Source organism: Lolium perenne, chromosome 3 (genome assembly GCF_019359855.2).
Source record: "Lolium perenne isolate Kyuss_39 chromosome 3, Kyuss_2.0, whole genome shotgun sequence".
NCBI lineage: Eukaryota > Viridiplantae > Streptophyta > Magnoliopsida > Poales > Poaceae > Lolium > Lolium perenne.
Window position 1 is genome coordinate 43,752,582 of NC_067246.2, and position 10,646 is coordinate 43,763,227.

Consider the following 10,646-nt stretch of genomic DNA (forward strand, 5'->3'; position numbering starts at 1 on the left):
TTCAAACGGCTAATTCTTCAAATTGTGCCCCCCCTCATCAAAGCTTTCCCTCTAACCGACCCTCATCACATGCCCTTTTGCCGGGCCTCATTCCTTTCTTCAAATATCCCCCCTTCAATCCTATTAAATGGCCAAACGACAGTTACCTTACCTGGTTTAAGGCCCATGGGCCGGCACCTTTAATTCAGGAGGTTTCCTCTTTTAGTGACTTTTCGGGTTTCCATTCTGGGGAAAAAATATCCTCTGCCTCTGTCGTCTCTGCCTCCTCGCATTCACTACCCTCGCTCTCTCCGCAGCCGCTGCTGCTGCAGACCACCACCGCGGAGCCATCGGAGACCCAGACTCCGACAATGGCTAATATTCCTATCGATCCCAGGCCCTTCGTTCCTCTCGGCTACCAGATTCAGCACATCGAGGGCAGGCTTGCGGTGAAAAGGGTGGTGGTGCCGCGCCGCCCTAAGGAGCACGAGCAATACGCCATCGCCACCATTGATCCTTTCGCAGAAGGTTTGGTTCCTTTCGATAATGTCAGAGATGTTCTAGGAGAATACTTAAATGAAGTTGCTAGAGTTGGTTTTGTGGCCTTGCAATCTTGCCCTTTTGGGGCTGCATACGTACAGTTCAGAAATGTCAGTGACAAGGACAAACTTATTTCTTCGAGCCCCAATCAGTTTGGTGATGTTACTATCTCCTTTTTCAACCATGATGAGGGAATTAACTGGAGAGGAGTTACCTTCAATAGAGATGTCTGGTTACTCCTGGTTGGCCCTCCTTTAGACCACATGAAAACTGAAGATTTGAATGCTTGTTTCTCTGATATTGGATCTTTGTTGTTGTGGGAAAGAGACCCAAATAGAAAAGGAAGAGTGCTTGTACTGACCTGCAAGATATTCCAAGAAGCATTAGGATGACTGAAAGTTCAAGGCCAGAAGCTCAGTCTTGGACTTTTCTTGTTGAAGTGCTGCATCAAAACCTCCTTGGTGGAGGGCCACCAGATGAAGATCATGTGCCTGATGAAGGGGTAGACCCTCACCCCATGCCAGGACATGCTTTACCTGCACCTCTGGTTCACCCAGGGCCACCACAACCACTTGATCAGAATGATGCAGATCCTGCAGATGGGTGGGGACACTGGGCTATGGGTCCAGTGCAGGAGCTTCCCCAACCCATGGAAGTGGAATAGCAACATGAACTCAATAATCATATGCCTGAACAGCAAGATGAAGTGGATATGGGTAATGAAGATCAAGGACCTCCCTTACCAGATGCAACTAGTTTTGTGCACTTATCTTCCTCTAGCTCTGAAGACATTGCATCCCAGGGCCATGCAGACAATGAGGCTGCTTCATCTGTTCCTTTGGCTCTAGCAAGTTATGCTCACCCTGTACCACCTCTGGGGGAAGGATTGCTGAACATTTTACTAGCTTACTCTGCTGATGAAGATAGTGAGGAGTCTCTTGCTCAGCCTGACAGCAATGCTCCTTCCTTGGTCACTTCTGAATCTCAGGAGATGCATCCCATAGAGGACAACCTTTTCTTACCTGACAATGTGCAGCTAGTTCCTCCAAATGAAGCCCACCTGCAGCTGACCCTTGGAAGAGTACAAACACATTTCTTTCCCATTCCTGAGGAGCATGATTTGGCCAGAAGGATGTCAACAACAGGGTTACTTCTTTGGGAGCAGTTCTTTGCCCCACACTTGCATGGTGCTGACAAGTTTAGCAAACCTATTGTGGATATTCCTGTGAGTTGGTTTAACTTTGTTACTCTCATGCTATCAACTCCAGAAAAATTTGATTGGGAAAAACACTTTCTTTCATCACAACTTTGGGATATTCTTAAAGAACCTATGAATACAGAAGATACTATCCAATTTGTTATTCCAGATTCTTGTGTCACCTCTAAGGCCCCTATTTGCATTACTATGTCTGACCAGGATGAAGGACTCTCTTCTCCTACATCCAATGAAGAGATTCCCTCAACTCCTAAGAGGAAAAGAAGGGAGGGCAAAGGGGCACTGGTAGAGTCCGAGGTAAGAAGAAGCCCCAGACTTGTGTTGTTAAATGATGGATTTAAAAACCATGCCAACTGCTCAGATAAACACTGTCTCACTTGCAATGCTGCCCCACCCATGATCAATTCTAAAGTGGTTAAGAATTTGGCAATATCCTTTTGCAAGGTCCCTGAAGAAACTGTTGATAAGAAAATCCTGAAGAAAAACAAGGCCTCTGGTGGAGACAACAAAACCACAGTGCCACCTGGTGTTATTGGCCAGAAGAAGACAAGCTATGCCTCCACATCATCAAAGGCCAAGCCCATTGAAAAGAAAGGGAAGAGTAAGCCTGCTGCCATGGAGCAGCTGGCCAAGAAGAAGACCACCAATTAGTTCCCAATGATAAGCCTTTGTTATGCTTTTATTGTGGCATGGTTGCCCTCATTGCACCTTCTGGACCTGTTAGAGTTTGCTTTTGGCAGCATGTACCAGCTCTATGTGAACTTGTTAAGTTCTTTTGCTGCTTGTGATGTAATAAGATTGTTATTGTTCTGTTGGATGCCTAGAGTATATTTTACTGTGGGCTGGTTATGCAACAACCTTTCTGATGTCTATGGATAATTGCAAAACTTGGAAAATTATGAACTGGAACTTGAGGGGTATTAATTCAGAAAAGAAATGGTTGGCTCTTTCTAACAAAATTGATGAATCTGGTTGTGATATTATTTGTCTCCAAGAAACTAAGAGAGAGTTATTTGACTTGGCTTACATCAAGAAATTCTGCCCCAAGAAATTTAAGAAGTTTGAGTATGCTCCTTCAGTGGGGGCCTCTAGTGGCTTGATTATTATTTGGAATGGATCTCTCTTCAATGGTGAACTGGCTTTTCACAATGAATTCTCCCTTTCAGTCAAATTCAAAAGTAATCTCTCCAATGATTCCTGGATCCTTACAAATATATATGGGCCATGCCAAGCTGATAGGAAAGCTATTTTTATAGATTGGTTTGCCAACATTGACATGCCCCAAGACACTGATTGGCTAATCATGGGAGACTTTAATTTCATCAAAAGCCCTTCAGATAGAAACAAACCTGGTGGGGACCTAAATGATATGCTTCTGTTTAATGAAGCAATTAGTAATTTGGGTATTATTGAATTACCTTTAAAAGGAAGAAAATTTACTTGGAGTAACATGCAGAAGGATCCTCTTATGGAGAAATTAGATTGGGTTTTCACATCACCTTCCTGGACAATCTCTTACCCAGCTTCTTTTGCTTATCCTCTTGTGAAGCCCACCTCTGACCATGTTCCCTGTGTTGTTGTTTTCAGTACAAAAATTCCAAAGGCAAAAATTTTCAGGATTGAGAACCATTGGATGCAACATAGTGATTTTAAACAAATTGTCCAAAATGCTTGGAACATTCCTGTGGGCCATATGGATAGTGCTAAAAAGATAAATGCTAAATTCAAAAACTTAAGAAGGAGCCTCAAGCTTTGGGCAAAAAGTCTGCCTTGCTTAAAACATCTTATTGAGAAGGTTAATGAAGTCATTTCCTGGATTGACTAGTTGGAAGAATTCAGAACCTTATCTCTAGCATAATGGGATCTAAGAGACACTCTCAAAGCACACCTCATGACTCTTTTGCAGAATCAAAATTCTTACTGGAAGCAAAGAGGGAAAATTAAGTGGGTCAAGTTAGGTGATGCAAATACCAGGTTCTTTCATACAAAAGCCACTATCAATTACAGAACAACTACATTGCAATGCTGCAGAATTATGACCAAGTAGAAATCTTTGACCATGAAGGGAAAGCAGCAATTTTGTGGAAAGCATTCAAGGATAGAATGGGTCAGTCAGATCACCCAGAGATGCAATTTAATCTAGATACAATTCTTGAATCAAACATCTCTGAAGACATGAATTTGATGTTAGAAGCTCCTTTTTTTGACAAGGAAATTGATGAGGTGGTCAAGCTCTTACCAAATGATAAGTCTCCTGGGCCTGATGGTTTCAACAATGAATTTGTTAAACATTGCTGGTCTATTATTGCTGCTGATGTCAAGCAGCTAATAAGAGATTTCCATTCTGGGAATATTAACCTGGAATCTATAAACTCTTCCTTCATTACTCTGGTTCCAAAAGTTGATAGCCCAAGTTCACCTGGGGACTTTAGGCCTATCTCTCTGCTCAACTGTGTCCTCAAAATCATCACCAAACTACTGGCTAATAGGCTACAAGGTATCATTCTCTCCTTGGTGCATAAAAATCAATATGGTTTCCTGAAGAAAAGATCCATTCAAGACTGCCTAGGATGGGCCTTTGAATATCTCTTTCAATGTCATCAATTAAAGGAAGAGATCCTTATTCTTAAACTGGACTTTGAAAAAGCTTTTGACAAAATTGAGCACACAACTATTCTCAAAATCCTTAAGGCTAAAGGTTTTGGTGATAAATGGATTAGCTGGATAGCTATTATCCTGAGTTCTGGAACTTCTGCTGTGATGCTAAATGGTGTTCCTGGGAAGAAATTCTATTGCAGAAGAGGTGTGAGACAGGGGGATCCACCATCTACCATGTTATTTGTTCTTGCAGCTGATTTCCTTCAATCTGTCCTAAACAAAGCTATGAGCCAGAATCTTCTATTAAAACCAATTCCATGCCCACCATGTCCTAACTTCCCTGTGATCCAGTATGCTGATCATACTCTTATTGTCATGAAGGTAGATGCTTAAAATCAATTCTACAATCTTTTTGTTGTATCCACTCGACTCAAAGTTAATTATCAGAAATCTAGCATGATGCCAATTAACATGACTCCAGAAAGATTGGCTCATTTTGCTGCTACACTGAACTGTAAAGTGGGAAGCCTCCCTTTCACTTATTTGGGACTGCCTCTTAGCATCTCAAAGCCATCTCTAGAATATTTTCTGCCAATTGTACAAAGAGTTCAAACAAGGCTTGGTGGAATTGCAGATTTTCTAAACTATGGAGGAAAATTACAAATGGTTAAATCTGTTCTTGCATCTCTACCTATCTTCTTCATGTGTTGCCTTGATGTCCCCGTCACAATTACGGACCAAGTGATTAAATATATGAGGCATTGTCTTTGGAGATAAAAGACTGCAGATGTCCAGGCAAAAGGAAGTGCTCTTGTTTCCTGGAAGAAAATTTGCAGACCCAAGGATCAGGGTGGTTTGGGAGTTCTTAACCTAGATGTTCAAAATAAAGCTCTTCTTCTCAAAAATCTGGACAAGTTCTACAACAACTCGGACATTCCATGGGTGCATCTTATAAGAGATACTTACTATGATGAAGATAGACCCCCTGGAATTAAATTAGAAGGATCTTTTTGGTGGAAAGCACATCTTAAGCTCATTGATACTTATAAAGCTATGGCAAGGTGTAATTTGGGTAATGGTAGAACTGTGCTTTTTTGGACTGATCTCTGGGGGGACTCCTGTTTACACCAAAAATTCCCACACCTCATATCCTTTGCCAAGAGGACAGATATTTCTGTGAGTAAGGTTCTGCACATGGAATTCCTACAGGATCTCTTCCATCTCCCCCTTTCACAACAGGCATTTGATGAGTTTGAGTAGTTGGAATCTTTATGTGATAATGTGCAAACTGGGGCACAATAGTCCCAATCTGATTCTTGGACCTACATATGGGGATCAGACAAGTATTCAACTATAAGTGCTTATAAATTCATGATTGGGGAACAACAAGCACCAAAGTTCTTCACTTGGATATGGGAATCCTCTTGTCAACCCAAACACAAGTTCTTTTTCTGGCTCTTATTGCATGACAGGCTTAATACAAGGAATCTTCTTAAGAGAAAGAATTTGCACCTCCCATCCTTCAACTGTGCCACCTTGCAATGTAATCAAGAAGAGACCTTAGCACACCTGTTCTGGAGCTGTCCTTTTGCACAGTTATGTTGGGCCCTGGTTTGCCCTCAAGTCTTGAATCAGCAATCAGTACTGGAGGCATTCTATGAAATAAAAGATCATTTATCTCTTCCTTTTGCAGTGGAGATCATCATTCTTGCAGAGTGGGCCATATAGATTATTAGAAACAGAAAGATTTTTGAAGATCAGGCTCCTTCTTTAAGTGCTTGGAAGGCAGTGTTTAGACAAGAACTTATTCTCTTATCTTACAGAATGAAGAAAAAAAGGAATGCTGCCTACAAAGCTTGGCTTGACAATTTCCTTACCTCTTTAGTCTAGTTTTTTTTTCCTTTCTATTTTTTTCTTTCTTCTTCTTTTTAGCCTTTTCTTTCTGTACACCTTGTACAGTTTGTAACTTTGCAACTTTGTAAATATTTTTTTTCCTTTAATAATAAAAATTGCAGTGGGGTTTTACCCCACTGTTTTACCCTAAAAAAAACAATCATAAAAATCATAGTGCATACAAACCGATAGCATAGTCATATGTATACAAATCGATAGCATGATCATAATGCATACATACTGATAGATCATAAAATTATAACAAGCAAATAGCATAAACCAGTGTTATACATAAAAAAGAATATGCCACCTATCGAAGAGTGATGCTACTCTGATCCACCTTTTCCAGTTGTGTTGTACCTGTTAAAGCGTTCATGGATTTGTTGCTAAAATAGTTTGTGTGGCTGCTTAACTGTACTATGAAAAGTACAATGCACCATCAAGAGGGACTTGATCATTCCATGTGCTAAGTACAATGCGGTATCCTTGTCCTTTGACCATTTAAGGCATTTCTTTTGAAATAGGATGTAACTTTTTGTGCTGATCATTTTGATAGGTTATACTCCCTCCGTTCCTTTCTATAGTGCCTATAGATTTTTGGCATTTGTTTCACAATATAAGGCTGTAGCTTGACTTTTTTCAATTACCCCCTCCACCGGTCAACACCCACACGACATGCATGAAAAAAATCCATACAAAATAGGAAAAAATTAATTGAGATTCCTAATGCATGGCCCCAAGGATTGCTTCGATTTAGGAAGCAATGTTTTTCTTTCCTTAATTAAACCTGGATGCACATATATGGAGAGTCAACCAGACAGATTTGTGGGATTTGTTATGGTAAGTTAGGAAGTTATCCATTTCCCTAATTTTAGTCTGATCTCAAATCATTCAGCCAGGGGGTCTTGTGTAAAAAAGTCTCTTGCGCTAATTTCCGTGCCAAAAAACTATAAGCACTATAGAATGAAATGGAGGGAGTACATTTTCCCCCCGACATCGTATGCAAAAGATATTGCTATTTTACCGAGAAATAAACTTTGTTTTTTAAAAAATGTCAAATTTGAAATTTGTTAATTTTCCCTACTAGTAGGTTGCATAACATACAGGAATCTCAAAATATTTTATTTTTAAAATTTTCTATCATTTTCTTTTGTATTTTACAAAGCTAAAAAAGACGATCCACGAGAGAGAAGGGTGGACAGTGTGTGGGGAGCAAAAAAAAACCTAGAAAGGCTTTAGGCCCGATTGGTATTACAAACCAGGACTAAAGGGACTAAAGGGTTTTGCACTAGAGGTAGTCCGCTGCAACCCCCCTTTAATCCTGGTTAGTGTCTCCAACAGAGACTAAATCGTTAGGAACCAGGACTAAAACTTTTCGGCGTCCTAACCGTTCGAATCGGGACTAATACTCACATTAGTCCCGGTTCGTAACGCGACCGGGACTAATGCTCCAGGGTGCTCCGAATGAAAGCCCTATTTTTCACATTGATGATTTTTTGAGTACTATATCTAGAGATTATGGGCACTCTAACTAGTGAAATTATGGGCCCCCTAACTTAGAACTGCTTTATTGACTACTATATCTAGAGATTTAAAATAAAGTCACCATATCACCATCTTTCACATTGATAATTTTTTTACATGTGCATAATACAAATTCCCGCTGCAACGCGCGGGGAATCTTCTAGTATACATAGTACCGGGGCCAACACCTTCCCTCGATTTGGCATAGAACTGGTCATAGAGGAGAAAATAGAATGAGCCATGCATGTCTCCTCTTGAAACGAACATCTGAGATATCGTTTTTGGTGTCAAGGCATACACAAATCTTCTCAAAAAATCAAATGATCCGCCAAAAGTTGAATAAAAATGATCCGCAAAAAGTACAATACACCTACAAATAACATGAAGGCACAAAAGAATCTACTAGCATGACTAATTTGCTGCCATCATGTAAGATCACGAAATTCTAAGCGAGATCTACAACATCCTAAGATATACAAACTTGAAGGAATAATTACAAGTCAACTCAATAAAATATATGGTACATCAAAGATTAAACTTTTAGGATCCATGAAGTCAACTACCCATAGCATGGAAAACCAAAAAAAAGACGTATATTTCTATTATCATGGACTCACAACGTTCGAAACGCTCATGTGCGGATATCCAAAAATCCAACCAAAAGCTACAAGATAATAATATACTAGCATTTGACAACGGTTCTAAAGGTGCAAAAAAGCGGAGACGACATACGTGTGAGAGGTGGGCATGAGATTTTCCGACGTGCAGCAACGTTTGGAATGAACTTCCATGATGCTAGGACATGGCTGACTTATCGCCATCATCGTCAGGATTCCATATTATTCCTGGTCCTTATTCCGGACAATAATTCCCGGTGGTGCAAGCCATCACCTACATCTTAAGTTGCAATTTTGATCGTTCATGAAAACGCCATCATGGAAAATACTTTCACCATGGTGGCCTTATGGAATTCCTTGATATGGGGCGGTGTTTGAGCAGCAGGAATTAATGTTACTAGTGAAGATAAATAAAGTTGCGAACAAAACGCGAGAATGGATATATAGATAAATTTTATTAAAATTAAGAAACTATAGTTAAACCCCTATGGCGAGCTCCAATATATGCCCCAGTACAAGCATATTTTAATCCAAAATAATAGTGATTCTTTAGTATTAAAATAAATGATTATCATTTATTTATACTAAACATTTTTACTTGTTTATAACTCATTTACTGAATTTAAAATTTTAACTTGTTTACAATTCTATTCCATTTCAAAAACCGACCATATAATGTGGACGTAAACGAATACATTATTCTTTGTTACTACCATTTAGCAAATAAATGTAAATAAAGTTCAGTAATGTTGATTCATCGTCTGCAATGAAAATTATATTAGTTGTTTCCATTTTTCAAATCTTTGACATTTTGAACTTTTGATAAAACTGAATTTCTCTAAATCCAAGATAAATGAAACCACCTGCCTTTTTGGATTACTTTTGTGGCACTTGATTAGTTATGTTGTAGTATATATATGTTTGTGTTCTCATCTACTTGTATTCTCAAATATCTTTGTTGGGAGTTGTAAAACACATGGTTTCACAAATATCTTGGCATAGATTTTGTTGATGTTATGTTGAGTAGTTCTAGAGTGTATATTTGGTGTAAGTATTTTCCTTGAATGATTAGTGATGGAAAAAATGGTTCCCATGGATTACAGCGATGGGTGACACGCGTACATTCTAGGCTTTTCCAGTAAAAACTTGGACTTGCCATCACCAATCATGGAGAAGGGTGGCCGAGTACACATGCAAGGCGGCAAGAGGCAATCTCGAAGGAAATCTGGCACTACAGAGTAGAGCCCATCCATGTCATAAGACACCTACCTTGCAAGGAACTCCTGGTGGGTGAGGTCGGCGAACTGGTTCTGGCGGAGCTCGTAGGTGAGGTCGCCGTTGTTGCTAGTGGTGTCAATGTACTCCACGCTTATGTGGTACACCGCGGAGCACCGAAGCCTCTCCTCCACGCTTGCAAACGAGCGGTTGTGAGTGGCCTCCGGCCAAGAGCAGGCCACACATGAGTAAAACTACTGTAGCAATCGCCGGCGTCGCCAAGGGGAAAAGCTAGCAATGTGGACCGATCTACACTAGTTGTGACTGCTTAAACATCCAAGTTATATGTGTTTACGTAGCGCGCGACTTCCAAGTGCGAGTGACCCAGCGAGAGTTACTCATGGAGATGGAGCGCAGGAACAACGGTTTAGGCTGTGCTGGGTTGGCTGGCTGCTATAAATACATACATTTGCTGCTAGCGATGCATGTAGTTGAGGAATAGTAACGATCTGGATTTTTCTTGCTGCCTTGTAGCGGGCCTTGCCAGACGAGGAAAGATGACCGAGTTTGTTTGTTTTGGCCCGCATAGGTCCAGACCACGAAAAGTCGAAAAGTACAGTTCCACGGCGCAAACAGACAAAGATGTGCGGATCGATCCATTCCCAACCAAAATTTTGGTTTGTAAGCCATCTCCAACGGGGGACGATCTATCCCCAGACAAAAATTGCAACCTAGCGCATGAATGCATCCCAAAAGCGGATGTCCGCAGCAGCCGTAACGATCCAACGCCGGTTCAAATTTGGGCTTTATTTGCGTGGCCGCAGACACCGAGGGCTGGCCGCTCGTGTCCTCCCCTTATCCTCTCCTGGCTCGCATGTTTGCTTCCCAAAACACATCCACATCACTCCCAAAACAAACCTAGAGGATGGCCGATGAAGGTGCCGTCGTCGCCACCATCGGAGACGAGGCCAAGCTCGCGGCCGTTGTCGCTCCTATCATGGAGGAGGCCCCGGACGTTCCGATGATCCCGCAGCCCGCGGCGGCAATGGAGAAGGCGAAGCCCG